Here is a 27,739-nt window from a genome sequence, read left to right as displayed (position 1 = left end):
CTTGATTCACAATGTCGTGTTAGTTTCTGCTGTATGGCTAAGTGATTTCGTTATACACATGCATGCATTCTTTTTCATAATCTTCTCCATTTTTTTATCAGTATATTGAATACAGTTCCCTGTGATATACAGTAGGATCTTGTTGCTCATTCATCCTGTATATAATATTTTGCATCTGCTAATCCCAAACTCCCAGTCCTTCCCTTCTCCACCCTCTTCTCTCTTGGCAACCACAAATCTGTTCTCTATATCTCTGAATCTGTTTCTATTTTGTAGATAAGTTCTTTTGTATCATTTTCTTAAATTCCACATGTAAGTGATATCGGTATGGTATTTGTCACTCTCTGTCTGACTTACTTCTCTTAGAACGATAATTTCTAAATCCATCAAGCACTTCTTCATGGAGACTCCCAAGAACTCAGCACAGAAGTTAGGAGAGAGGGGATCAGCATCTAATATTGTGACTCGGATCTGAATTCAGAGAGATGGAGGCTTGCCCAGGAGAGCAGGGAAGTGGCACAGCCAGCTCATAAAAGGCTTCTTACAACTGCACTCGGCCCCACGGCCTCTCAACAGAGCCTTTGCCCAGGTGCTCACTAAATTCTAGTTGGATTAACTAGAATTCTACAAGTTGAATTAAGAACGTATCTGGGACATCCCTGGTGGTCCAGTGGTTAAGGACTCTGTGCTTTCACTGCTGAGGGCCCAGGTTCAATCCCTCATTAGGAAACTAAGATCTCACAAGCTGCAAAGGCACAGAGCATCTTATTCAGTTATTTTGTTGTGGTGGGTCTTAGTTGCAGCATGTGAACTCTTAATTGCGGCATGTGGAATCTAGTTCCCTGACCAGGGATTGAACCTGGGCCCCCTGCTTTGGAAACTTGGAGTCTTAGCCACTGGACCACCCAGGAAGTTCCACAAAAGGTATCTCTTTTTCTTTGATCCGGTCTAAGAGAATTTAGTTACTGAACGCATCAGAGTGGCTTGTTGAATTGCTGCTTTATCAAGACGTGGGGAGTGTCCCATTATGCGGCCAGGGTTTATTGAAGTTCCAATGTTTGGGATATTTATTACCAGGTGAGAAGAGTAGGTTAGGAAGATTTCAGAAACCTCTAGGAGGGAGTAAATTGTTTAAATATCCCAAGTGCATCTGAAATTAAAGCACAGGGCTGAGATGCTCAAGCGGGTAGAGTGGCCTGCGGGTCCCAGCACTTGCTGACTCCAACTCGTTTGTCTTTCTCTCCAATATCCTGCTCCTCCGTGCAGATTTCTCACCACTTGTCTCTCTGTGTTATTGGAAATGGCAAAGCATCCACAGTTAAGCCGATTTAAACCCAGTCGAGCCTGCAAGCATTAACACTTATGCTCGAAAATGGGAAAAGTGACAGAGCCTGTTGCCGAAAGGTCTCACTGCACGCTTTACCAGTGTCGCCAGGGGGAAAGAGATGAAAAATGGCCTTGAGGGGACTGCAGAGTGAATTTCATTCCATGCAAAGAAAAATGAGATTTAAAATATTTTGAGGCAATAAAGTACCTTCAAGTGCCTGCACTGGGCAAATAAGCCAGACTCACAGGTGTTGGGAAAAATCAGAGGAGGGAGCAGGGTCTGTGCCAAGTTGGGGACTTCAGTGCCACAGAGGTTCACTGTGTCTTCCAGTTGTGGGGGGCCTCAGAGTCGCTGGGAGCCTTGACCTCGTGTGTCCCTGTCACCATGGTTTTCAGTCTCCTGGGTGATCTGAAAGCATGTCTTTTTTTTTATTATTATTTTTTCGATGTGGACCATCTTAAAAGTCTTTATTGAATTTGTTGCAATATTGCTTCTATTTTATGGTTTGGTTTTCTTGGCCGTGAGGCTTGGGGGATCTTAGCTCCCCAACTAGGGATCAACCCACACCCTCTGCCCTGGAAGGCGAAGTCTTAACCAGTGGACCACAGGGGAAGTCCCTAATAGACTTAATTTTTAAGAGCAGTCTTAGTTGATTGCAAAATTGCGTGGAAAGTACAGAGATTTCCCATATGCCTTCTGCCTCTACAGATGCACAGCCTTCCCCACTATCAGGATCTCTACCAGAGTGAGACATTTACGAACAAACTCCGACCTTATCCCCCAGAATCCACAGTTTACGCCAGGGGCCGCTCTTGGTGGCTCTGTGAGTTTGGACAAAGGTACCAGGGCATGCATCCAGTACTATCATATCATATAGAGCAGTTTTGCTGAAGTTTACTTTTTAATGCAGATTGCAGACCATGGGGAACACTTTTCATGTCAGGATCAGCTTGGTGCGATTTCCATGCAGCTTCACCCAGCATCTATAACTTTGGTCAGTTATCTATTTTTTAAAAAATATTGATTTGACTGTGCTGGGTCTTAGTTGTGGCGTTCAGGAACTTTAGGTTGCAGCATGCAAACTCTTAGTTGTGGCATGTAGAATCTAGTTCCCTGACCAGGGATCAAACCCCGGGCCCCCTGCATTGTGAGCACGGAGTCTTAGCCACTGGATCATCAGAGACGTCCCTGGTCAGCTGTCTAGTAAATGTACATTGTTTGTTCTGAGGCGGAACAAGTGAGAGACTTGCAGTAGGTCACTGTAAAATCCTCCCAGCTGTATGAAAAATGCTTAAGTCATGCTCACTTATTGAGATAAATTCAGCAACTACCAAGCACCCACTATGGTATGTGTGCTTGTGCTGAGTTGCTTCGATCATGTCCGACTGTTTTTGACCCTATGGACTGTAGCCCGCCAGACTGCTCTGTCCATGGGATTCTCCAGGCAAGAATACTGGAGTGGGTTGCCATGCCCTCCTCCAGGGAATCTTCCTGACCCAGGAATCAAACCTGCATCTCCTGTGTCTCCTGCATTGCAGGTAGATTCTTTACCTACTGAGCCACCAAAAAGCACCCCCGCCCCCGCCCCGCCCCCCACCTACAGTGTATTAATACACCAATACACTATGGTGTATTAAGGAGCAAAAGTCACAGTGCTGCCCTCCTAGAGTGCTCAGTCTACACAGCATCATTTAGAGATCGGGGCACGTGTTAACTACAGACAAGGGGTAAGCCAGGATTTGCCCATGGAATACAACAGAACTTTCTTATGAGAGGATGCACTTGGCTTGCAGGTCCTAGCAGGCCCTACAATAAACCAGTCCGGGCAGAACTCCAGATGCCAGACCATGGGGCAGATGTCCTCTTCCAAACTTCCTTCTGCCCTCCTGGGGTTGATGCTTGCCCCTACGGGTAGGAGAGTAAGAACGACAAAAGGGAAACCCAGGTTCTGGTTCCTGTTGGGGGTCTTTAGGCTGGCCACTGGCACTCCCAGACAGGGTTTTCTCATCTGATAAGGAGGGTTTGGACACAAGGGCCTCTGGGATTTCTATTTGCCAGGACAGATTCTTAAAAAAAAAAAACAAACCCACACAAAATGTATTTATTTATTTGGCTGCTCCAGGTCTTAGTTGCAGCATGCGGGATCTTAAGTTGCGGCAGGTGGCATCTAGTTCTGACCAGGGATTGAACCTAGCCCCCCTGCACTGGGAGTGCAGAGTCTTAGCCACTGGACCACCAGGGAAGTCCCTGCCAGTACAGATTCTGCTTGTCATGAAGATGGGGGCCCTATAAGACCAGGTCCACTTCAGTTTGTTTTCATGTCCTTTGTCAGCCAAATACCCCTAGTCCTTAGCTAGAGCTTCAGGTGAATTCCAAATGCTTGGTCAGAAGTTTCAGCCATGGCCCTGTGGCCCCCTAGTTCTTACTGCTTGCCACATTCATAAGTTCCAGGTGGAATGCATCTCTTTCCAGATAGGGAGTGTGCAGGAATTACTGTGCTGGTTTCAGTCTTGAAGGAAAGAAACCTCAAGGAGATTGTGCTCCTGTCCCCTCGTGCCCTGCAGAGGGCGTCCCGTTCTTGCAAATGCACCCTGGTGGTGGTTGCCTCTTTTCTGTGTGGCTGGAGACCAGACCCGGGATGTGAGAGGACTCGAACCGATGCCATATAAACCTGGACTCAGCCCTTGAACGAAGCCCCTGCTGCACTGACTCTCCTCTTCGTGCACTTCTCCTCTGAGCCGCGAAGACATCCATCCTTGTCCTGTGGGCTATGCTTTGCATTCTGTGATATTCCTATTTAAGTCCCTGCATTTGCAAACGGTCCCTCTCGTTCATCTCCTCTTTCAAAGGCACTGAGAACTCCATTCATGGAAAATAGAAAAGTTTTCCAGTTATTACTCTTTTGAAAGTGGCTTTGCCTAAAAACATAACATACAAGCTCTAGGAGGAGAGATTCATTTGGCCCTGTTGCCCTTGACCTAAGAAGAAAACGCACAGGAAGACTGCGGAGTAACAATTAAAACCAATACATAAATTCATTTTTAACCAAGCTTTAGAATTCCTAGGAAGTACAGTAGAATAGGAATGTATATAGCCTTGGTGGTGGTGGTTTAGTTGCTAAATCATGTCCAACTCTTTGTGACCCCATGGACTGTAGTCCGCCGGGCTCCTCTCTCCATGGGATTTCCCAGGTAAGAATACTGGAGTGGGTTGCCATTTCTTTCTCCAGGGGATCTACCCCACCCAAGGATTGAACCCAGGTCTCCTGCATTGCAGACAGATTCTTGACTGACTGAGCTTCCATGGAAGCTGTATATGGGTTTAGAACCATTTATCCATAATATCGCTGCTGGCTGCTACAGGGAGGCTTGGGGTCTAAATGGTGGCGCAGAGAAGGGGCCCCAGTGCATCCTCACGGGACTTCCTTACTGTGCAGCAGTCACAGCTGGGGGTGCAGAGGGGAGGGCGGTCGCAGTGCCTTTCCCCAGTCCTCTGTGCTCTCTGTGGTCCCCTGTGCCTTTCTCCATGAGCACCGTACATACCCCTAGGCTGGCTCCAGGGGTCACTTTCCTAATAAGGTTACTTGCACAGGGTTCAAGAAGAGGACAGATATATTTTGGGGGACTGCCATTTGGAGAAGACTCTTGAGAGTCCCTTGGACTGCAAGGAGATCCAACCAGTCCATCCTAAAGGAGATCAGCCCTGGGTATTCTTTGGAAGGAATGATGCCAAAGCTGAAACTCCAGTACTTTGGTCACCTCATGCGAAGAATTGACTTATTGGAAAAGACTCTGATGCTGGGAGGGATTGGGGGCAGGAGGAGAAGGGGACGACAGAGGATGAGATGGCTGGATGGCATCACCAACTTGATGGACATGAGTTTGAGTGAACTCCGGGAGTTGGTGATGAACAGGGAAGCCTGGTGTGCTGCAATTCATGAGGTCACAAAGGGTCGGACATGACTGAGCGACTGAACTGAACTGAACTGAACTGAACCATTTGGAGAGTGTGCATTGGGGTGCAGCTGCAGCTGGGTTTCTGAGCTATCTTCCCTCCCAGGATCCTCTGAAAGGTGGACCACTTCTCTCACACCTGCAGGCTCCCTCTCCACCTACAGCCTCCTTCCTCACCTGGTAAACCACTCCCAGTCTTAAACACAAAACCAACCGAAGATCCTTTTCCTCAAGACCACTCTCCCTGGAACACCATCCATTTTCCTCCGCTCAGAAAGGCGGTCTGTGTCCCTGGTCTCCCACTGGGTTCTGCACCGTCTCAGTCTGGGCCTGCCTCCTGAGGGGCTCCCGTGACCATGACCTTCGCTGCTGGATGGAGCCCCTGGGATTCTCCATCTCTTCACCACATTTCCTGGGTTGGAGGCTTCCTTGCCCTCTGGCCGTGGAAGAGATTCCCACTGGGAATACGTGGACCACCAGGGGTCTGTACTGGGGAGAGTGGCTCTCAGCTTGACCCCTCTCCAGCTACCTGTCGATTTTGAGAAAGGTACCTCTTCTCTGACTTCCCTGGTGGCTCAGACGGTAAAGCATCTGTCTACAATTCAGGAGACCCAGGTTTGATCCCTGGGTCGGGAAGATCCCCTGGAGAAGGAAATGGCAATCCACTCCAGTACTATTGCCTGGAAAATCCCATGGACAGAGGAGCCTGGTAGGCTACAGTCCATGGGGTCGCAAAGAGTCAGACACGACTGAGCGACTTCACCTCTTCTCTGGTCCTTGGGGGCTTCGCGGGCTGTGGAGACTATCGGATTGTGGGGTTCAACATGTGTGCTGTGACTTTTATGGCTAGGGGGTCCTCCCAGGGAAGGGGAGCTGGACTTCCCTTTCCTCTCGACTCTGCTCTTTCGTTGACGTTTATCTGTTTGACTGCATCAGTTCTTCGTTGCAGCACTCAGATCTTTGTTGCTTCATATGGAATCTTTCACTGTGGCCCACAGACTCTGAGGCATGTGGGCATCTTAGTTCCTTGTGTCTCCTGCATTGCAAAGTAGATTCTTAACCCCTGAACCACCAGGGAAGTCCCTTCCGATTCTGCCTTGAGGATGAGACCAGAGGGTGGGGAACGAGGCCCCAGGTTCCCGAAGCCCTGGGGTCTTTTATTCAGCACAGCCTCACCCTTCCCGTGTGACTGAGGTTTCTTCCTGGGAATCTCCAGTGCTGGAGAACCAAGCCCCACGCCCACTGGAGGGCGGGCGCAGCTCTGCTGCTGAAATTCTACGCAGATTAATGAAAACAGGGGAAAGTGTTTCTCCTGAACTATTCTCCAGCTTTCAGAAAGCAAAACAATCAATGCAGGATCTTGTTATGGAATATCAGAGCCTCTTTCTGAGGGGTGGGCACATGCTCCAAGACAGGGGATTTTTTTTTTTTTTTTTCCTTTTGGCCAAACCCTAAGATCCCCCTGGTGGCTCAGATGTTAAAGAATCTGCCTGCCAGTTCAGGAGACATAGGTTCGATCCCTGGCTAGGGAAGATACCCTGGAGCAGGGAATGGTTATCCACTCCGGTATCCTTGCCTGGTAAATCCCATGGACAGAGGAACCTGGTGGGCTACAGTCTATGGGATCACAAAGAGTTGTACACAACTGAGCAGTTAACACTTTCACACTTACTGTCCTCTGACCAGGGGTCGAACCTGGGCCCCCGGCACGGGAAGCTCAGAGTCCTAACCACTGTCCACCAGGGAAGTCTCATCCTAGGGGTTTATTGTTGGGGAGAAGTGGGGCCCCGGATGGCTCTGATTGGCTTCATCTCAGGAAGCCTCAGGGATGCTCCCTGTCTCATCAGATGTGTGGAGTTAGTCCTTAACACCAGAAGAGAAGTGCCTTTCTGGGGCAGGTCTGTAGGGAAACGCCTTAGAAAGTTCCCTCCATGTGGAATGGACAGCCTCGTATTCTTTTTTTTTAAAGACAAGGGTCCTCCTCTAGGGCAGCTTCCCTCAGAAAGACCAAGGACAGAATCTGTATAACCCAATCTTGGACATCCCATCACTTCTGTGCTTTATTAGAAGCAGGTCCCCTGGTGCAGCCCACACTCCAGGGAAGGAGACCCCAGAGGACATGGAGGTGAGGATCACAGGGCCACCATGGAGGCTGCCTGCCTATGGGAATGTATATGTGTCTGGGGGCGTGTGAGTTTGGTTCTGCAGGAGCTATTAACACCCGCAGATTTATAGGTCAGGAGCGTTCTGGCTATCTGAAAGAGATAGGCCTGCTCGGTGGCCCATTAATTTATTTGACTTTATCATATTGTACACTTTGCCAACAACTTGTTTCTGCCTGCGATACAGCGTCCAGTTAAAATTCACAAATTGCAGATTTGTAAAATGGGAGGTTGCAGCATGGATAAGAAAATGCCAGCTCTGAAACATCAGATGAAGCGTTGTTTGCCAACCGTTGTAGGTTTCTAGATGGGAGCTCTGCCTGAAGGATGGGCAGGTGAGACTTCACCCCCAGGGCAACTAAGCCAGACCCTCATGAATGCAACCACAGGATGGTGCTCAGCCTGGAGACGTCAAGGTCCTAGACGGAGGGTTCTCTCCATTGCCAGTGCTGGTAAAAATGACTTGGCGAGGCTCAGCTCTGACCACAGGGGTCAACCCCCCTGAGCTGGCCTAACTGGGAAGGAAACTGGGGGAGGGTGAGCAGGAATAAGGCTACTGTCTTCCCTTTCCTGAACAAAGACATGTTTTAAAGCACCTTAGAATCCCAGGAATTTACAGGGCCCTCAGTCCCATTCTATTCAATTAAAGGGAGCCCTAGAATGACTGGGCTTCCCTGGTGGCTCAGATGGTAAAGAACTCACCTGCAATGCAGGAGATCCGGGTTCGATCCCTGGGTGGGAAGATCCCCTGGAGAAGGGATTGGCTACCCACTCTAGTATTCTTGCCTGGAGAATTCCATAGACAGAAGAGACTAGCAGGCTACAATCTACGGGGTTGCAAAGAGTTGGACATGAGTGAGAGACTAACACTTCCACTAGAATGCTGCTGCTGCTGCTGAGTCGCTTCAGTCGTGTCCGACTCTGTGCGACCCCATAGACCGCAGCCCACCAGGCTCCCCCGTCCCTGGGATTCTCCAGGCAAGAACACTGGAGTGGGTTGCCATTTCCTTCTCCAATGCATGAAAGTGAAAAGTGAAAGGGAAGTCGCTCAGTCGTGTCCGACTCTTAGCGACCCCATGGACTGCAGCCTACCAGGCTCCTCGTCCATGGGATTTTCCAGGCAAGAGTACTGGAGTGGGGTGCCATTGCCTTCACCAAAATGACGACTTTAAAAAATTGTTTATTTGGCTGCACCAGGTCTTAGTTGCGGCATGTGGGATCTAGTTCCCTGACCAGGGATCAAACCCACGCCCCCTGCCTTGGAAGTGCGGAGTCTTAACCAATGGGCTGCCAGGGAAGTCCCTACTTCTGCTTCTTTATCTTTTCCTCCTTCTCCCATGATCTATTGCCCCACTCCCCCTGGCTCTTCTGGGCATGTGATGTGGTAGAAAGTACATGGATGTGGGACAGGACAGACCCTTTGTGATTCTGGCCTCATGACTTGCCAGTGGTCAGACCTCAGTTTTCCCTTCTATAAAGTGAGGACAATATCGCCTATTTTGTGAAACTGTGTGAAAATTCAGTTATTTACACAAAGAGTCTGGCAGAATTACAGACGTGTGAAGTATCAAGCTTCCCCTCCCTTTTCCTACCCCCTAAAACAAAACAAAACAAAACCCTGAACTTCTCTTCTAATATTGAATGCTGATTGTTGATTTGGGCTTATTGTGGAGGAGCATTTCTTTCTTCTTTTTTTTCTAATTTTTAAATGCACTGTGTAGCATGTGGGTTCCTAGTTCCCCGACCAAGGATCAAACTTGTCTCCCCTGCAGTGGAAGCATGGTGTCTTAACCACTAGACTGCCAGGGAAGTCCCTGAAGGGGCATTTCTTTTGTGTGGAAAGTGAGGGACACAGGAAGGTTACGCGTGTGTGTGTGTGTGTGTGTGTGTTGGTGAGGCTGGGAGAGTGGCGCTAGGAGAAGGAAAGGACAGAGCGCTGCTCTGATTTGCATTTCATTCCAGGAATGTCTCCCTGCAAGTGACATGCTAGGGATACAGGACATTGATGAAATCCCCTCCCTGGAATAGCCCTAAGCAGCTTCCCTGGTCCCTTGTGCGGGCACAGTGGCAAAGGAGCCATACAGAGTGTTATGGACTGAGTGTTCCTGTCCCCACACTCACAAGTTGAAGCCTCAATGCCCCTGTGATGATAATGGGAGATGGGATCTTTTCGAAGTAATTAGGGTTAGACAAGGTCACGTGGATGGAGTCCCCATGATGCGATCAGTGTTCTTACAAGCAGAGACATCAGAGCTTGCTCCCTGTCTGTACCCTGTGAAGACACAGCAAGGAGGCGGCTGTCTATAAGCCAGGCAGAGAGCCCTCACCAGACCCCAACCGTGCTGGCACCCTGACCTCGGACTTCCAGCCGCTAGGTCTGTGAGACAATAGATTTCTGTTGTTTAAGCCCCCAAGTCTATGGTGTTTTGTTATGGCGACTGAGCAGAGAGCCTTCCAAATGGCCCCTCTGGGAGCTTCTGCCTTGCCCGGTGGCAGCTGCTATCAGTACTATTACATGGTATCATTTTCTGCTTTTGGCTGGGACCCTTGGATCGACGAGGATGCATCCTTCTTAGGGAGAGGTTGTTGTTCAGCAGAGGTAGGAGGTGAGGAGACACTATTGGGTCATAGTCCCTGACATTTGGTGTTGGTTTAGTCACTAAGTCGTGTCTGACTCTTGCAATCCCATGGGCTGTATAGGCCACTAGGCTCCTCTGTCCACGGGATTCTCCAGGCAAAAATACTGGAATGAGTTGCCATTTCCTTCTCCAGAGGATCTTCCCAGACCAGGGGTCAAACTCAGGTCCTCTGCGTTGCAGGCAATTCTTTACTGACTAAGCCACCAAGTCCTTTGGCGGCCTCCCAGGATTGGGAGAAAGGCACAAAAGTTGATTAAGACCCAGGGTGAGGTCAGATACAGGAGTCTTTGGGCACTGATTGGATTATGTTCTTTCAGTGGCCACCTGCAGGTTTTGTCCCTGTAGAGTCCTAAAGGCCTCTTGGGGGCTCAGTTACAGAGGATGGCCACTCATCTTGAGGAGAAGTCCTCCCAGCCTGGGGGTGCTGCCCTCATCATTGATCCCTGTGGCTTCAGCAAGGACCCCCAGAGAATGGTCTGTCTGTCCAGGCTCTGGCCCTGCACCCCAGAGCACTGCCCAGCCCCTGTTATCCTAGGGCCTCAGAAGATCCAGGGGCCAGGCAGCCCCCCAGCCTGCTGAGCCCTGAGGGACATCAATCCCCACCCTCACACAGACACATCAGCACTGCACCTCCCCCAGAGATGTTCCCTTTGTTGCTAAACTTATTTCTGCCTTGTCTGTGTCCAATTATGCTTATTTTCTTCCACCACTTGCCTCTGCGCAGGGGCGGAGAAGGGAACAAAAAAGGGAAACTGATTTGCTCTCATTGTGTCCACAGAATGCACATTTTCTTTGTGAGACTGAAACGTCTGGGAGTCTGAGCTTTGAAAGCTCATCTTAAATGGTCTAATTGTCTGATCTCAGTCCTGGTTTGGCGTCTTGCGTTTGGCATCTCGTGGATTTGAATTGGGAGAGACAGTGGAGGGGGTGCTGGGGGATTGCCTAACGGGTGGATATTTTTAGCAAATCGAAGTTTGCTTTTCTGGGTCAATTCTTTCCTCTCTCATCACCACCTCCCAACCTGTGGCATCCGGTCTTGTCACTTCCCATTGCGTCTAGGACCTGGGGCGAGGCTGCCCCGGTGCTGCTCAGTTACAGGATGGATGGCACAAGTCTGACAGTGTCCCTGGAGAACACAAACCAGGGGCTCTGCCCAGCCCTGTGCCCAGGGAAGAGGATGCATGTTGATTGAGTCCCTGTTTGTGCCAGAGACTAGGGGACAGGGGCTTCATATAAGTCAGCATTTCTCAAAGTGGGGTCCTCATGAAGCCTGTGAGTTTGTCTTTTTCCTTCTTTTATTTTGATTTATTTATTTATATTTTTGGCTTCCCCAGGTGTTCGTTGCTGGGTGCGGACTTTCTCGAGTTGCGGCAAGCAGGGGCTACTCTTTGTTGCCTCGCCTGGGCTTCTCATTGCAGTGGCTTCTCTTGTTGCGGAGCACAGGCTCTAGGCTCCTGGGCTTCGGTAGTTGCAGCGTGTGGGCTCTGTCCTTGTGGTTCCCGGGCTCTAGAGGACAGGCTCGATAGTTGTGGTGCATGGGCTTAGTTGCCCTGTAGCATGTGGGATCTTATTCCCCAAGCCAGGGATTGAACCTGCGACCCCTCCATTGGCAGGCAGATTCTTCACCACTGGACCACCAGGGAAGTCCTGGAGCTGGAATTCTTGAGCAGGAGAATTTGGCCGGTCACACGGATCGGGAATTGCTGCTCTTGCTTTGGCCTCATTGAGTCAAGTGGGCCCTCTCTGCTCCCTTATTGACGGGGCCCCACCCCACCCAGAGCATCCTTGGGAATACTTCCTGTTGGACCCGGGCGAGTGCCTGGATGGGTCCTTTGGTACCCTTAGGTTTCAAACAAATGCAAATGGAGGGCGCAAATGAAGCTGCTCCTGGGGAGAGGGGCTGAGGGCCCTCATGAGTAGCAGCTGGCGGCCAGCTGGCCCCTGTTAGGAGGGTGGCGGGGAGATTTGGGGTGAGCTCTGACCAGGGTGCAGCCAGGGCCTTCAGGATGGTCTCACCTTGACTCTTGCCCAGTGACTCAGTGGTAAAGAATACGTCTGCAATGCAGGAGACTCAGGAGACACAGATTCTATCCCTGGGTCGGGAAGATCCCTTGGAGGAGGGTATGGCAACCCATTCCAATATCCTTGGCTGGAAAATCCCATGAACCGAGGAACCTGGTGGGCTACAGTCCATGAGATCGCAGAGTCGGAGCCGACTGAAGCGACTGAACACGCACTTACACCTTGGCTCGGGTCTGTCCTGAGCTAAATGTGAGGACCTGGGCTGCTGTCGGCCCACTTCGCTGCCCCCTCCCCTTATTACAGAGCAGCAGCAGCAGCAAACCCACCTCCCTGGGAGCCTCAGCGAAGAACCACCCTAATTATGAGGTGAGAGAGCCTCAGCCCTGCCTTCAATATCTCTAATTATAGCTGAGGCTCCAAGGAGCATTCACACTAATCTGCTCAATGCACACACACTCCCCACCCCTCCCCCACCTCAGTTTCTAACTTTAACCCCTTTGCTTCTGGAGGTGGGGGGGTGGGGCAGTTTTCTGAGCGGGCACCTGTTGGGGACTGAATTGTGCCCCCCTCCCTGTGTTTACATGCTGAAACTGTAGCCTCCAGCACCTCAGGATGGGACTACTGGGAGACTGATCTTTACAGTGATTATATTATATTAAAATGAAGTCATGGGGACTTCCCTGATGGTCCAGTGGTTAGGGCTCCTCTAGTCCACTCCAGGTGGCATGGTTTCCATCCCTGGCCGGGGAACTAAGATTCTGCATGCTGTGTGGTGCAGCCAAAAAATTAAATAAAAATTTAAAAATGATAAAATAAGATGAGGTCATCAGGGTGGGCCCTAACCCACTATGACTGGCATCCTTTATAGGAAGAGGAACTGAGAACATAGATGGACACAGAGGGAAGACCCCCCCCCACTGCCGAGGGTCCTGCTAGCCAAGGAGAGAGGCCTCAGAAGAAATCAGCTCTGCCCACACCTTGATTTCAAACTTCTAGCCTCCAGAATTGTGAAAAGATAAATATTGGTTAACACCTCACCCTGGGCTTCCCAGGTGGCTCAGTGGGTAAAGAATCTGCCTGCAGTGCAGGAGACACAGGAGATGCAGGTTCGATGCCTGGATTGAGATGATCCCCTGGAGGAGGGCACAGCAACCCACTCCAGTATTCTTGCCTGGAGAATCTCATGGACAGAGGAGCCTGGTGGGCTATGGCTGTCCACAGAGTCGTGAAGAGTTGGATATGCCCGAAGCTACTGAGCACGCATAGCACCCCACCCCACCCCGGCCTTTTGTTTTATAACAGCTCTGGGAGCCTGATCCAGGCCCTAGGAGGGGAGACAACCTTACAGCTAGTGAAGCAGGAAGGGCGTTCCTTCCGTCTGAGGAGGCTCCACAGAGATGTCAGGCTCCAGGCCCCGCCTGTGGTCAGCTGGTCACATAGAGCTGGGCCTTCTCCTCTGGCCTGGCCTCCCAGTCCAGTGACATTGGAGGGAGGGGCTCAGTTATGTATCTCGGTCGGTCTACGCATGCAGGTGTAACATGTGCTCATGAGGACACGTTCCATATACCTGCTCCTCTACGTGTTTGGTGTTGGGTGTGTACAGACGGGAAAGATGGATCAAGTATCAAGACTGAGTGTCAAGACTGAATCCCCCTCCTTCCCATGAAGCATGTAATGTATCCTTTCTTTCTTTTTTTTTTTTTAAATCAACTTTATTGAAGTATCACCTGCAAAATTCAAATGCATGTTTTAGGTATATCAACAACATACTCACCTTGTCATCAACACTAGAATCAAGATATAGAGACTCCCCCCCCCCCCCCCAGCCTTATAGAGGTGTAATTGTTGAATAAAATTTTGATATTTTTAAAGTGTGTGCATGCTAAGTTGCTTTAGTTGTGTCCAACTCTGTGCAACCCTATGGACTGTAGGCCGCCAGGCTCCTCTGTCCATGGGATTCTCCAGGCAAGAATACTGGAGTGGGTAGCCATGCCCTCCTGCATGGGATCTTCCAGATCCTGGGACTCTTGTGTCTCCTGCATCAGCGATGGTTCTTTACCACTAGTGCCACCTGGGAAGCCCTTTTATATGCTACTTCATGGTGATTTGATATACGTATGTGGCTCAGCTGGTAAAGAATCTGCCCTCAATGCAGGAGACCTGGGTTTGATCCCTGGGTTGGGAAGATCCCCTGGAGAAGGGAAAGGCTACTCACTCCAGTATTCTGGCTGGAGAATTCCATAGACTATGCAGTCCATAGAGTTGCAAAGAGTCGGACACGACTGAGCGACTTTCACTTCACTTCACATTGTGAAAGGCTTCCCACCATCGAATTAATTAGTGCATCCATCACCTTACATATTTAATTGTGTGTGTGAGAACACTTGAGTTTTACTTTCTTAGCAGATTTTAACTATACACCACAGTATTATCAGTTATTGTTGCTGTTTACTTGCTAAGTGTGTCCAGCTCTTTTGGGACCCCATGGACTGTAGCCTGCCAGACACCTCTGTCCATGGGATTTTCCAGGCAAGAATACTGGAGTGGGTTGCCATTGCCTTCTCCAGGGGATCTTCCCAACCCAGGGATCAAATCCATGTCTCCTGCATTGGCAGGTGGATTCTTTACCACTGATTATCAGCTCTAATCACAGTGTATTGTGAGATGCTCAGACTTACTGGCCTTCTTCATCTTGTAACTGGAAGTTTGTACTGTTTTTAGCAACCTCTCCCTGTTTTCCCCACCCCTCAGCCCCAGCGGCCACTCTTCCACTCTATTTTTATGAGTTCCTTTTTTTAAGGTTCTGCATATGAGTGATACTATGCAGTACTTGTTTTCTTTCTTTTTTAAAAGAAATATTTAATTATTTGGCTGGACTGAGGCTTAGTTGTGGCATATGGGATCTGATTCCCCGACCAGGGATCAAACTCCAGCCCCCTGTACTGGGAGCACAGGGTTTTAGCCACTGGACCAGCAGTCCCTTTGTGGTTTTCTGTCTGATGTCTTTCACCTAGCACAGTGCCCTCCGGGTTCATCCATGTTGTCACAAATGGCAGGATTTCCTTCTTTTTTGGATTGTTTTTTGGCCATACCGAGTGCCATGTGGGATCTTAATTCCCCGACAAGGGATAGAACCCAGGTCCTCGACAGTGAAAGTATAGAGTCCTAACCGACGGACCATCAGGAATTCCCAGGCTTTCTTTCTTTTTAAAGGCTGAATGATATTCCATTACATATGTATTATTTTCTCTATCCTTCATCTGTCAATGGACACTGAGATTGTTTCCCTGGCCTTGGCTATTGCAAATAAGGCTGCAATGGACATGGCAGTACAGATAATTCCTCCAGATAGTGATTTCATTTCCTTCATGTGTATCTCCAGAAGCGGAATTGCTGGATCCCATGGAAATTTTTACTTTTTCAAGGCACCCCCCGTGCCGTTTCCCATGTGCCTGCACCAGCTTACTTTCCCACCAACAGTGCACGGAAGCTCTTCCTCCACATCCTCACCGGCACTTAGCTCTCGCCTCGCCTTCCTTGCTTTCTTCAGTTTTCCTTTCGGCTGCACTGGTCTTCATTGCTGAGTGTGGGCTTTCTCTAGCTGCAGTGAGCGGGGCTGCTCTTCACTGCGGTGCGCGGGCGTCTCGTCATGGTGGCCTCTCGTTGCAGGGCATGGGCTCTAGGGCACGCGGGCTTCAGTGATTGTGGCTCATGGGCTTGGTTCCTCCGAGGCATGTAGAATCTTCCCAGACCAGGAATCGAGCCCGGGTCTCCAGCACTGGCAAGTGGGTTCTTAGCCACCGTACCACCAGGGAAGTCTGGCTGTTGATTTTTTGATGTTAGCCGTTCTAACAGGTTTCAGGTGGTATCTCACGGCGGTTTTGCTTGGCATTTCCCTGATGGTTAGTGATGTTGAGCTTCTTTTTGTGTCCCTGTTGCCCGTTGGTATGTCTTCTTTGGGAAAATGTCCATTTAGGTCCTTTGCTCATTGTTATTTTATTTCTTATTTTTATTTTTGGCCGAGCCATGGGGCACATGGGATCTTAGTTCCTTGACCAGGGATGGAATCCATGCCTCTTGCAGTGGAAGCATGGAGTTTAACTGCTGGACTGCCAGGGAAGTCCCCCTTTGCGCATTTTAAAATTGGATTATTTGATCTTAATTATGTTGAATTGGCTCATAGTGTGTTTCAGGTCTGCTATATCCTTCTAATTCTCTGTATATTCGTTCTATTAATTTTTGAGAGCTTGATACTGAAATTCCAACTGAAAAATCTTAATTTGTCTACTTGAAAAAATTGTAATATATGGTGGAACTATATGTAACCTTGTTCTGTATTTTCCAAATCTCCTGTAAATGTGTTATCATATTTTCACAGTTTAAAAAATAAAAGAAAAAAAATTTTTTTTTTTTTTTGCTATTGAGTTGTATGAGTTCCTTGTTTTTTTGGTTTTTAACTCCTTAGTGGATACATGGTTTGCAAATATATTCTCCTGTCTCAGAGGGTGCCTTTTCATGTTGTTGCTGATTTCCTTGGCTGTCTAGAAGTTGTTCTATATTTGTAGAAGCTTTTCAGATTGACATCACTCCGCTTGTTTATTTTCTCTTCTGTCCCTTTCGCTTTTGCAGCATGCTGTTTCTAGCAGGATGTCAGAATATCAATCAGTGTCGGGTCAGGGCAGGAGCCGCCGCACTCGGCTCGTGTTTCCTTGGGCATGGCCGTCCCGGGTCATCTGTTCTGTGATGTCAGAGACTGGGGCAGAGTGCTGTGGCGCCGATGGCTGGCTTCCGGCGCCTGCAGGTCTCTGGGCCTCTGAGTCATGCTGTTGCCCCCCCCACCCCCCCAGGTCCCAGTCATGCCCGCCGGCCACGCTCATTGTTAGAGACCTTCAAAAGGTCACTGCCAAGTCGTGATGTCCTAGATACATTGTGGGTCAAGATGAGAAGCAAGGTGAGTCTTCCCCTTGGGAGGGGCACAGCCCAGGGAAGCCACCCTCAGGAGGAGTCATGGGCGCTGGACTGTATTATGGGGAGGAGAGATGGGGGCTGGATGCGGACATGTGCTGTGCTGTGCTTAGCAGCTCAGTTGTGTTTGACTCTTTGCAACCCCATGGACTGTAACCTGCCAGGCTCCTCTGTCCATGGGATTCTCCAATACTGGAATGAGTTGCCACGCCCTCCTCCAGGGGGTCTTCTCGATCCGGGGATTGAACCCAAATCGCAGACAGAGTCTTTACCATTGAGCCATCAGAGAAGCCGGGATGTGGAGATAAGTCACCAGAAAGACGTCCTTTGGGACAGATTGGAATATGCAGGCCTGGAAAAGGGAAGGCCTGGAGACAGCGGCTGCGGTCAGGCCCCCAGGGCCTGGTGTGCCCACTTTACTGTGGGTGGGGAGCAGGATTTCTGCTCTGGGGCGCCCCCATCGTGACCATCCTGGGTGGATTATGCAGACTGTTTAGTCCTTGCCTGACTCCTGGGACGCTGGACAGTTCTCTGAGGGTCTGGCTGCCTACAAGGCCTCTCTGGGCATTGACCCATCTGGACACTGCAACCTTCACCCAAGCCAGCCCCGTGACTATTTTGCCAGAGGGGTTCTAAGTTTTTAGACAATTTGTTGCCAAGGGAACCCATCAATATTGCATAAACTGATTTCTGTTTTGGATGGAGACAGTTTTTATTGGATTTCCACTTAATCCCCATCTTTGTGGTTCCCCTGTGTCGGGGGTTCCAGAGATTGCCCCCACATTTAATGATTCACTAGAAGGACTCACAGGTCTTAACATAGAGTTGTACCCATGACCAAGGCTTATTACAGCAAAAGGACACACAACTGAATCAGCCAGGAGAAAAGACGCAGGTGGAGTCTGGAGAAATCCATGCACAGGCTTCTGATGGCCCCTTCCTCCTATAGGGGTGGGGGTGCAGACCATGCTCCTTCCCCAGCAATAAATGCAGTAATATGTGCGCAGTGTGTCTGCCCATTACAGACTGACCCCCTAGGGTTTTCACTGGGGAATGGTCACAGGGGTGTCCATGCTGAGCAACCATCAAAGTTTCAGAGTCCTCTGAGCATGGCAGATGGTCATCACAAACTACATCATTTGGACAAGCAGGGCGGACACAGTGAACCCGCCTTCTCAGCCAAGGAAGGAAGGGATGGTTCAAGTGCCAAGTGCCCAGAAGCTGGCTCAGACCAACTATTTTTTTTTTTAGAGTAAAATAAATGGGGTTTTTATTCACTCAGTTTTTTTTTTAATTGAAGTGTAGTTGATTTACGATGTTGTGTTAGTTTCAGGTATACAGCAAAGTGATCAGTTCACTCACATATAGCATACATAGAGTCATGAAAGTGAAAAGCGGAAGTGTTAGTCACTCAGTCCGACTCTTTGGGACCCCATGGACTGCCTGCCAGGCTCCTCCGTCCATGGGATTTCCCAGGCAAGAATACTGGAGTGGGTTGCCATTTCCTTCTCCAGAGGATCTTCCCAACCCAGGGAATGAACCTGAGTCTCCTTCTTATCAGGCAGATTCTTTACCACTGAGCCTCCTGGGAAGCCCCCGTCCCTGATGTGAGGATAAGGCTGAGACTAGACAGGTCACACCTGTGGGACAGGTGCCGACAGGTGGGGCTGAGTGCAGCTCAGGAGCAGGGCGGGATTCTCTGAGATGGCTCAACGTGTTCCTGGAAAGTCTCACAAAATGTCTCTGACTTCCATGATGTGAGGGAGAGAGACCAGGAGGGGGCGCACTTCCATGCCCACCCTGCCCCAGGGCAGCTGCAAGAAGGAACGAGCTGAGGGGATGGGGCCCCAAGGAAAGGTGGGGGCCGGGCCTCACATGTGTGCCCTCCAGGGTCCTGTGAGAGACTTCATGCAGAGGTGACAAGCTCCTCTTTCCTCAGTGTCAGCTCACTGGGCCACCGCTTTCTCGAGTATTCCAAACAAGACCCAATTCATTATCATCTTACACATTGATTTGTACATATTAAAAAAAGGGCCCTCAGCTCGGAGAATTGCTGGGCTCTGGGATGACTGATGGCTTTATTAGCTTGCTTCAGTTTTATATTTATCAAATTAAACCAGCAGCCAAGGGGCACTGGCTTAAGATTCTTTCTCAGCAGTTGGAGAAGAGAAGATGGGGGAAGAGACAAGGCTTATGACCCATATTTCAAGAGGAAAGTTTTAAGTACCTACAATAACAGGCTAGAGGCCCTCACAGGGACTTGGTGGGTCACAGGTCTGGGTCAAGGGCTGTCTTCACGCTGGGAATCCTGGGGCTCGGTCCCCATCCTCCACTTCTTCAGTGTTTGCCAATCAGAGCAGCATTTATTTGGTGTCTGGTCCACAGCTTGCTCTGTGCTGTGTCTACAAATATACAAGAGCCTGGAGGAACCAGTGGCCCGGGCTTGAAGACGAAATCTGGGTTCAAATCTTACTAGCTGTGTAGTTGGGAGCAAGCTGTTTATTTCATTTAAAAAATCGAGGTTTCAGTTCAGTTCCATTCAGTCGCTCAGTCGTATCCGACTCTTTGAGACCCCATGAATTGCAGCACACCAGGCCTCCCTGTATGATTCACGTCAAAATCACCCCTTTTGAGTATACGATCCAGAGGGTTTTTAGTATATCCGTAAGACTGCACAACTATGACCATTATCCAGTCTTAGATATTTTTATCACCCTACAAAGAAACCCCTACCCATCAGCAGCCACTCCCATTCCCCTCCCACAAGCCCACAGTAAGCATTAATCTGTGGCATGTGGGATCTTAGTTCCCTGACCGGGAATCAAACTTGAGCTCCCTGCACTGGAAGCCTGAAGTCTTAGCCACTGGATCTCCAGGGAAGTCCTTAATCTACTTTCTGTCTCTATAGATTTTTCTTATGTGACTGGCTTATTTTAACTTAGCTTAGTGTCCTCAAGGTCCAACTCCATTGTGGTGTGTGTCAGAACTTCCCTTTTAAGGCCAAATAATATTCCATGGTATGTATAGACCACATTTTGTTTATCCATTCATCCATTGATGGATGTTTGGGCTGCTTCTTTTAGCAATTGTGAATAACACTAGTCTTTGATATTCTACTTTCAATTCCTTGGGGTATATACCCAGAGATGGAATTGCTGGATCCTGTGGTGATTCTATTTTAATCTTTTGAGGATCATTCCTTCTTAAGGCTGAATAAATAGCATTTCATCACATGGATATGCCACAGTTTATCCATTCATCCATCAACAAGCAAGCTTGAGCTGTCCCCACTCCTTGGCTGTTCTGAATCGCACTGCTATGAAAGTTTGAGTACTGGCTTGTGGGTGTGGCTGTGTGCTCTTGTTTCTCTTGGGAATAGCCCTAGGAATGAAATGACTTCATCCTTTGAGTCTCGGTTGGTTTGTTCCTGAAATCGTAGTTGTGACCTTGCAGGCTTCATATAAATGGATGAGATATATACCTGGTGCAAGGTGGGTGCCCAAGAAATGGAAAATATTAATAAGACAGACAAGAGATCAGCACTTTCTGTGTATCAGGCCCCGTGAGAAGTTCTCAGGTGTAACCTTCACTTTATTTGTTGAACCATTTAAAAAATTGAAGTGTAGTTAACTTACAATGGTGTGATAGTTTCAAGTGTAAAACAAAGTGATTTAGTTATATAGACATACACATGTATGTATATACCAGTGAACCAGTGAAGCTGCTCAGTCGTGTCTCACTCTTTGCAACCCCATGGACTGTAGCCTACCAGGCTCCTCCATTCATGGAATTTTCCAGTCAAGAGTACTGGAGTGGGTTGCCATTTCCTTCTCAAGGGGATCTTCCCAATCCAGGGATCGAACCCAGGTCTCCCACATTATAGGCAGATGCTTTACCGTCTGAGCCACCAGGGAAGCCTGTATACATACGTATATACATGTACATGTACATATACATATATATATATTCTTTTTCAGATTCTTTTTCATTATAGATTATTATAAGATACTGAATACAGTTCCTTGTATTATATAGAACATGCAATTTTTTTTTAATTTTTAAGTTTTGGGCTGTGCTGGGTCTTCATTGCTGTGAGGGCTTTTTCTCTAGTGCAGAGTGGGGGCTACTCTTCGTTGCGGTGCGCGGGCTTCTCGTTGCAGAGAACAGACTCCAGAGGATGAACTTCAGTAGCGGCAGCTCTAGAGCACAGGCTCAATAGTTGTGGTGCACAGGCTTAGTTGCTCCATGGCTTGTGGGATCCTCCCGGACCCGGGATCAAACCCATGTCTCCTGCATTGGCAGGCAGATTCTTTATCACTGAACCACCAGGGAAGCCCAATAGGTGCAATTCTTACTGTAGAGATGAGGAAACTGAAGCTGAGGGTAACTTGCCCAGGATCACAGTTGGGCTGTGAATGCAGACTTGGAGCACAGGCCCCTCTAACTCCAGACTCACACTGTGAATGAGGGGGCAACTCGTGGGATCTTAGTTCCGTGACCAGGCATTGAACCTGGACTATGGTAGTGAAAGTACCAAGTCCTCACGACTGGACTGGACTGCCAAGGAATTCCCAGAACGAGGCAGCTGCGATCTGGGACTGAGCAGACCACCGCCCCCAACCTGCAGACTCTGCTGCCCTTTAGGTGCTCAGACTGCTCTTCAGGTGAGCAGACTCACTGCTTCCCTGAGCTGCCTGTCCCCTTGCGGGCCGGAGCCAGGCCATGCCCATGCTGTGTGCGTCAGTTCAGTCCAGTCGCTCAGTCGTGTCCGACTCTTTGCGACCCCATGAACTGCAGCACGCCAGGCCTCCCTGTCCATCACCAGCTCCCGGAGTTCACCCAAACTCATGTGCATCGAGTCGGTGATGCCATCCAGCCATGTCATCCTCTATCGTCCCCTTCTCCTCCTGCCCCCAACCCCTCCCAGCATCGGAGTCTTTTCCAATGAGTCAGCTCTTCGCATGAGGTGGCCAAAGTATTGGAGTTTCAGCCTCAGCATCAGTCCTTCCAATGAACACCCAGGACTGATCTCCTTCAGGAAGGACTGGTTGGATCTCCTTGCAGTCCAAGGGACTCTCAAGAGTCTTCTCCAACACCATAGTTCAAAAGCATCAATTCTTCGGTGCTCAGCTTTCTTTTCAGTCCAACTCTCACATCCATATATGACCACTGGAAAAACCATAGCCTTGACTAGATGGACCTTTTTTGGCAAAGTAATATCTCTGCTTTTTAATATGCTATCTAGGTTGGTCATAACTTTCCTTCCAAGGAGTAAGCGTCTTTTAATTTCATGGCTGCAGTCACCATCTGCAGTGATTTTGGAGCCCAAAAAAATAAAGTCTGACACTGTTTCCAGTGTTTCCCCATCTATTTCCCATGAAGTGGTGGGACCAGATGCCATGATCTTCGTTTTCTGAATATTGAGCTTTAAGCCAATTTTTTCACTCTCCTCTTTCACTTTCATCAAGAGGCTTTTTAGTTCCTCTTCACTTTCTGCCATAAGGGTGGTGTCATCTGCATATCTGAGACTATTGATATTTCTCCTGGCAATCTTGATTCCAGGTTGTGCATCTTTCAGCCCAGCGTTTCTCATGATGTACTCTGCATTATAAGTGTGCATGCTGCTGCTAAGTCGCTTCACTCGTGCCCGACTCTATGCGACCCCACAGATCGCAGCCCACCAGGCTCCCCTGTCCCTGGGATTCTCCAGGCAAGAACACTGGAGTGGGTTGCCATTTCCTTCTCCAATGCATGAAAGTGAAAAGTGAAAAGTGAAAGTGAAGTCGCTCAGTCGTGTCCGACTCTTCGAAACCCCATGGACTGCAGCCTACCAGGCTCCTCCGTCCATGGGATTTTCCAGGCAAGAGTACTGGAGTGGGTTGCCATTGCCTTCTCTGTAGCCAGGAATAGCACAGGGAGAGGGCTTCTCTGATGAAGAATTCCCTTACAATGCAGGAAACACAGGAGTGGAGGGTTCAATCCCTGGGTCGGGAAGATCCCCTGGAGGAGGGCATGGTAACCCACTCCAGTATTCTTGCCAGGAAAATCCCATGGACAGAGGAGCCTGGTGGGCTACAGTCTATGTGGTCGCAGAGAGTCAGACATGACTGAAGTCACTGAGCATGCATGCAGCACAGGGAGGCTGACCCTGGGGGTGATACTCAGAGTGAGTGGGGACTTGCACAGGGAAACCAGATGGGGAGGGAACTCTTTGGATGGCATGGGAGTGACTATTTCATGAAGGGAAGGGGGCCTGTAAAGTAAAAGTGGGGTACAGAAGGCAAAATGAGAGATGGCTCCAGCTGATCACATGTCAGGGTGGGCTTAGAAACTTCCCTGTCCCTGTACATATTCACTCATTCAAAATTTCTGTGCTGGATGTAGGGACTTTCCTGGCAGCCCAGTGAGTAGTTATGACTCCGAGCTTCCAACGCAGGGGACTTTGGTTAGATCTCTGGTCAGGGAACTAAGATCCCACTTGCTACACTTGGCCAAAACAAAAAACCCTTCTCTACTGGATGTAACTTGTATTAGATACTGTCCAGGACATTTGGGGCACATTGGTGAAACAAAGAGATAAAAAATCCTTCTCCCGGTTGGGAGGAGTGCATCGTTACCCTCCCGCATCTGCCGCCTCCTCACACCTCTCAGGGATCTAGAAAGGGTCACTGCTCTCCCACCACAAGCTGCGGCGTGGAGGCAGAAGCCGAGGAGGACTGATGAAGTGGGGAGGGAGTCACGAGGGGGCGTATACCCCTTGCCGCACTCCCAGGTGTTGAGAGGTCGTTGTCTCTCAAGGGGATGATCTCACGTGGGGTTGGATGCTAGGAGATCTTGCTAAAAGGGGACAGATTCCAAGCTGGTCTGAGACAGAACTTGAAATCCTCTGAGACATGAAATTCTGCATCAGCCTTGCCTGAGCAGAAACCAGAGAGAGGAGCCTTTGGGCAGTTGTTCTTTTGAGATGATCCAGGGGTGTTTGGGGAGCAGAAGGGGAAAACCGAGGCAGCTGGGTGGTTTTCTGTGTCAACAAGCAGCTCTCGGAGGTGGGGAGCTTTATTCCTGGGGGCTGCATTCTCTGAAGGATGCCTGCTCAAGTTAGTCTCCCAGGACCCTGGACCAGGGTTTTGAAAGCAATGAGTGAGCTGGGCTCTGAGGTCTGCCAGGCTTGAATTTGGAAGCTAGATCTGCAGTGAACCCTTGAGCAAGATACTTTACCTCTCTGAACTTCTGTTTCCCCATCAGTGAAGTGGAGTTTATGCATGGCGAGCATCAAGCTTTGCAGTATCTGGCAGTGGTGGCCCTTTTTAGACAGTATGTGGTTATAACAAATAGCCACACATGTAGTGACTGAAACCTACACAGATGTATCATTTTGCTGTTCTGGAGACTGAGTGTCCAAAATGCATCTCGTGGGGCTAAAGTCCAGGTGACAGCAGGGCTGTCTTCTTTCTGGAGGCTCTGGGGAGAATCCATTTCTTTGCCCTTTTCAGCTTCCAGAGGCTACATGCATTCTGTGGCTTGTGGCCTCTTTCTCCATCTTCAAAGTCATCAGTGTCTGGTCGAGTCTTTTTCATGCTGCCTCCTTCTAACATATTTAAGGACCCTTGTGATGACATTAGGCCTACCAGATAATCCAGGATGATCTCCTTATTTTAAGGATCCCTGATTTACAACCTTAATTCCACTTGCAACCTTGATCTCCTTTTGCCATGTAGCATAACACATTCACAGGTTCCTGGGATCTGGATATGGTCATCTTCAGAGACCATGATTCTACTCACCCCAGATAACTGCTCCCGTATTCCTACAGTGACCTGTGATGCATCTGGGGAACCTGTCCAGAAAGAAAAGGGGTCATTTTTTTTTTGGCTATGCCCCATGGCATGCAGGATCTTAGTTCTCTGACCAGGGATTGAATTTGTGCCCCCTGCAGGGAAATCTCAGAGTCTTAACCACTGACTGCCAAAGAAATCCCTTTTCTATTTTTTTTAAAGGGGTTATTTTTTTTTTAATTGCCCTACTAAAGAAGATTTAAATAAAAATAGCCATGTAGCCATGGTAACGGGCTTCCCTGGTGACTCAGATGGTAAAGAATCTGTCTGCAATGCAGGAGCCCTGGGTTCGATCCCTGGGTCAGGAGAAGGAAATGGCAACCCCCTTCAGTATTCTTGCCTGGAGAATCCCATGAACAGAGGAGCCTAGTGGGCTAGAGTCCATGGGGTTGCAAGGTGTTGGAAATGAATGACTAACATTTTCACTTTCACTTTCAGCCATGGTAACAAGATTTAGAATCCCTGAATTATTTCTAGGCACTACTAGGTGCTCAATAAATGGAATCTCACGATCAAGTTAAATGACAAGCTTGCCTTTGTCTCCAGTGCTGGGATGGGGTCCACTTGGGAGGGTCCCCTGTCTAGTCCATCCCAGGCTTCCTTGCCTGTCCATGCACACACACACACACACACACACACACACACACATGCACAGACATAGATATAGCCGTGAACTTCCCTGAGGAATAAGAAAATAGAATAGCTGTGCTCCCGGCTCCCACAAGCTGTGAGGCAGAATGGCCTTCCGGCATAAATAAAAATAAACCCCAGACGCTGCTTTTCCATCGGAGGATTAACCTAAATGTTGTGAAACAGAAAGCATGAAATATGCATTGGAGCCACAGCTCTCCCCGCGCCTCGGCCACCCTGGCCGGCTCGCGGCTGCTTGTTCCTGCCTGGCAAGGCAGCTGATGATTTGTGCAGGGTGTCGGTAAACGTGTTATGACATTATTAATGCTCTGCTCCCCGGCAAAGGACAATGGCCTATTGCCTCTTAATGTGCTATCTGCAGCGGCAGTCGGAGCACATTAAATGGGGATTTCAGACACCACAAACCTTGCGTTTCTTTCTCTTCTCTTTCCACCCCAGGCCCCTGTGAGCTCCCAGAAGCCACCTGGAAGCCTTGAACAGGTGGGTATGTGGTCAAAGCTGTGATGTCTCTGGAGGCTCCAGGGGGGTCCATGATGGGCCAGGGAAGCCCCCAGGGAGCCCCTAGAGCCACTAGGACTCTTGTCCTTCCTGGGGCAGAACTGTGTCTTTGCTGGGGTTGGGGCCCTGGCCTCAGGGAAGCTGGACTGAGGGGTGGGCAGGGCTGGCAGGCTGCCTGCTCTGCCCTCAGGTGACATCTGCAGGGGGATGCTGACATCAGACCTCCGATGGATCCTATCGTTTTTGTACAATGTTCTAAAATGTTGGGCTTCCTTTGTGGCTCAGCTGGTAAAGAATCTGCCTGCAATGCGGGAGACCTGGGTTTGATCCCTGGGATAGGACGATCCCCTGGAGAAGGGTAAGGCTACCCACTCCAGTATTCTGGCCTGGAGAATTCCACAGACTGAATAGTCCTTTGGGCTCGCAAAGAGTTGGGCATGACTGAGTGACTTTCACTTTCATTTTCACCTAAAATATTGAGGAACTTCTCTGGTGGTCCAGAGGTTGACTTAGCACTTCCAAGACGGAGGCTGGGGTTTGATCCCTGGTTGGGGAACTAAGATCCAGCGTGCCTCTCAGTGTGGCAAAAACAAAAAAACAAAAACTAAAAATATTGATCTACATTTGTAAATGATGTGACTACACAAAAGAAGCCCAGGTTTCTAACCCCCTTGAAATAACGGCCCACAGTCACACAAAGCGATGGTGACACGTCCCTCCTTAGGGACTTCTGTTTTTCTGGTGGTCTCTAATCACTCCAGCCCCTTTCTATTAGGTCCCTGAGGTAGGCTGAACAGTACCCCCTTACCCAGCCCCCATTCATGTTCATCTGGAACCTGAGAAGATAGCCTTATTTGGAAATAAATTCTTTTCAGATGTAAATAGTTAAGATGGGGTCATTCGGGATTACTGTGAACCTGAACCCAATGACTGGGGACCTTCTGATAAGAGGAGAGGGCACAGACACAGAGACAAGGCCAGGCAGGTGCTACTGTCCGACTCATTGTGACCCCATGGACTGCAGCACACCAGGCTTCCCTGTCCATCACCATCTCCCAGAATTTGCTCAAACTCATGTCCACTGAGTCAGTGATGCCATCCAACCATCTCATCCTCTGTCATCCCCTTCAATATTTCCCAGCATCAGTCTTTTCCAATGAGTCAGCTCTTTGCATCAGGTGGCCAAATATTGGAGCTTCAGCTTCAGCATCAGTCCTTCCAATGAATATTCAGACTGATCTCCTTTAGAAGTGACTGGTTTGATCTCCTTGCTAGCCAAGGGACTCTCAAGAGTCTTCTCCAGCTTCACAGTTCAAAAGCATCAATTCTTCAGCTCTCAGTCTTCTTTAAGGTCCAACTCATATCCGTACATGACTACTGGAAAAACCATAGCTTTGACTAGATGGACCTTTGTCAGCAAAGTGATGTCTCTGCTCTTTAATGTGCTGTCTAGGTTTGTCAGAGATTTTCTTTCAAGGAGACAGACAAAGGCAGAGACTGGAGAGATGCAGTTATAGGCCAAGGATGCCAAGGACTCCTGGGTCCTGCCAGAAGCCAGCAGAGGGGCACGTGACAGTCTCTCTCAGGGCTTCTAGAAGGAACTGACTCTACCAACACCTGATTTAGGACTTCTGGCTTCCAGAACTGTCAGAGAATATATTTCTTTCTTTCTTTGGCCACACTGAAC

At 49.2% G+C, this 27,739-nt stretch overlaps 1 protein-coding gene across 1 annotated transcript in view; it reads left to right on the top strand.

Moving 5' to 3' along the window:
* Positions 1 to 17,016: 17,016 nt before the first annotated feature.
* MGAT5B (alpha-1,6-mannosylglycoprotein 6-beta-N-acetylglucosaminyltransferase B) overlaps positions 17,017 to 27,739 on the top strand; it is an 81,032-nt gene continuing 70,309 nt past the window's right edge. Inside the window, exons 1-2 of the mRNA XM_070774011.1 lie at positions 17,017 to 17,054; positions 25,993 to 26,034. The gene's annotated coding sequence lies outside the window, so the exon portion shown is untranslated. The remainder of the gene's footprint in view (positions 17,055 to 25,992; positions 26,035 to 27,739) is intronic.

Source organism: Bos indicus, chromosome 19 (genome assembly GCF_029378745.1).
Source record: "Bos indicus isolate NIAB-ARS_2022 breed Sahiwal x Tharparkar chromosome 19, NIAB-ARS_B.indTharparkar_mat_pri_1.0, whole genome shotgun sequence".
Taxonomy (NCBI): Eukaryota; Metazoa; Chordata; class Mammalia; order Artiodactyla; family Bovidae; genus Bos; species Bos indicus.
This window is presented reverse-complemented; position numbering and strand designations above follow the sequence as displayed.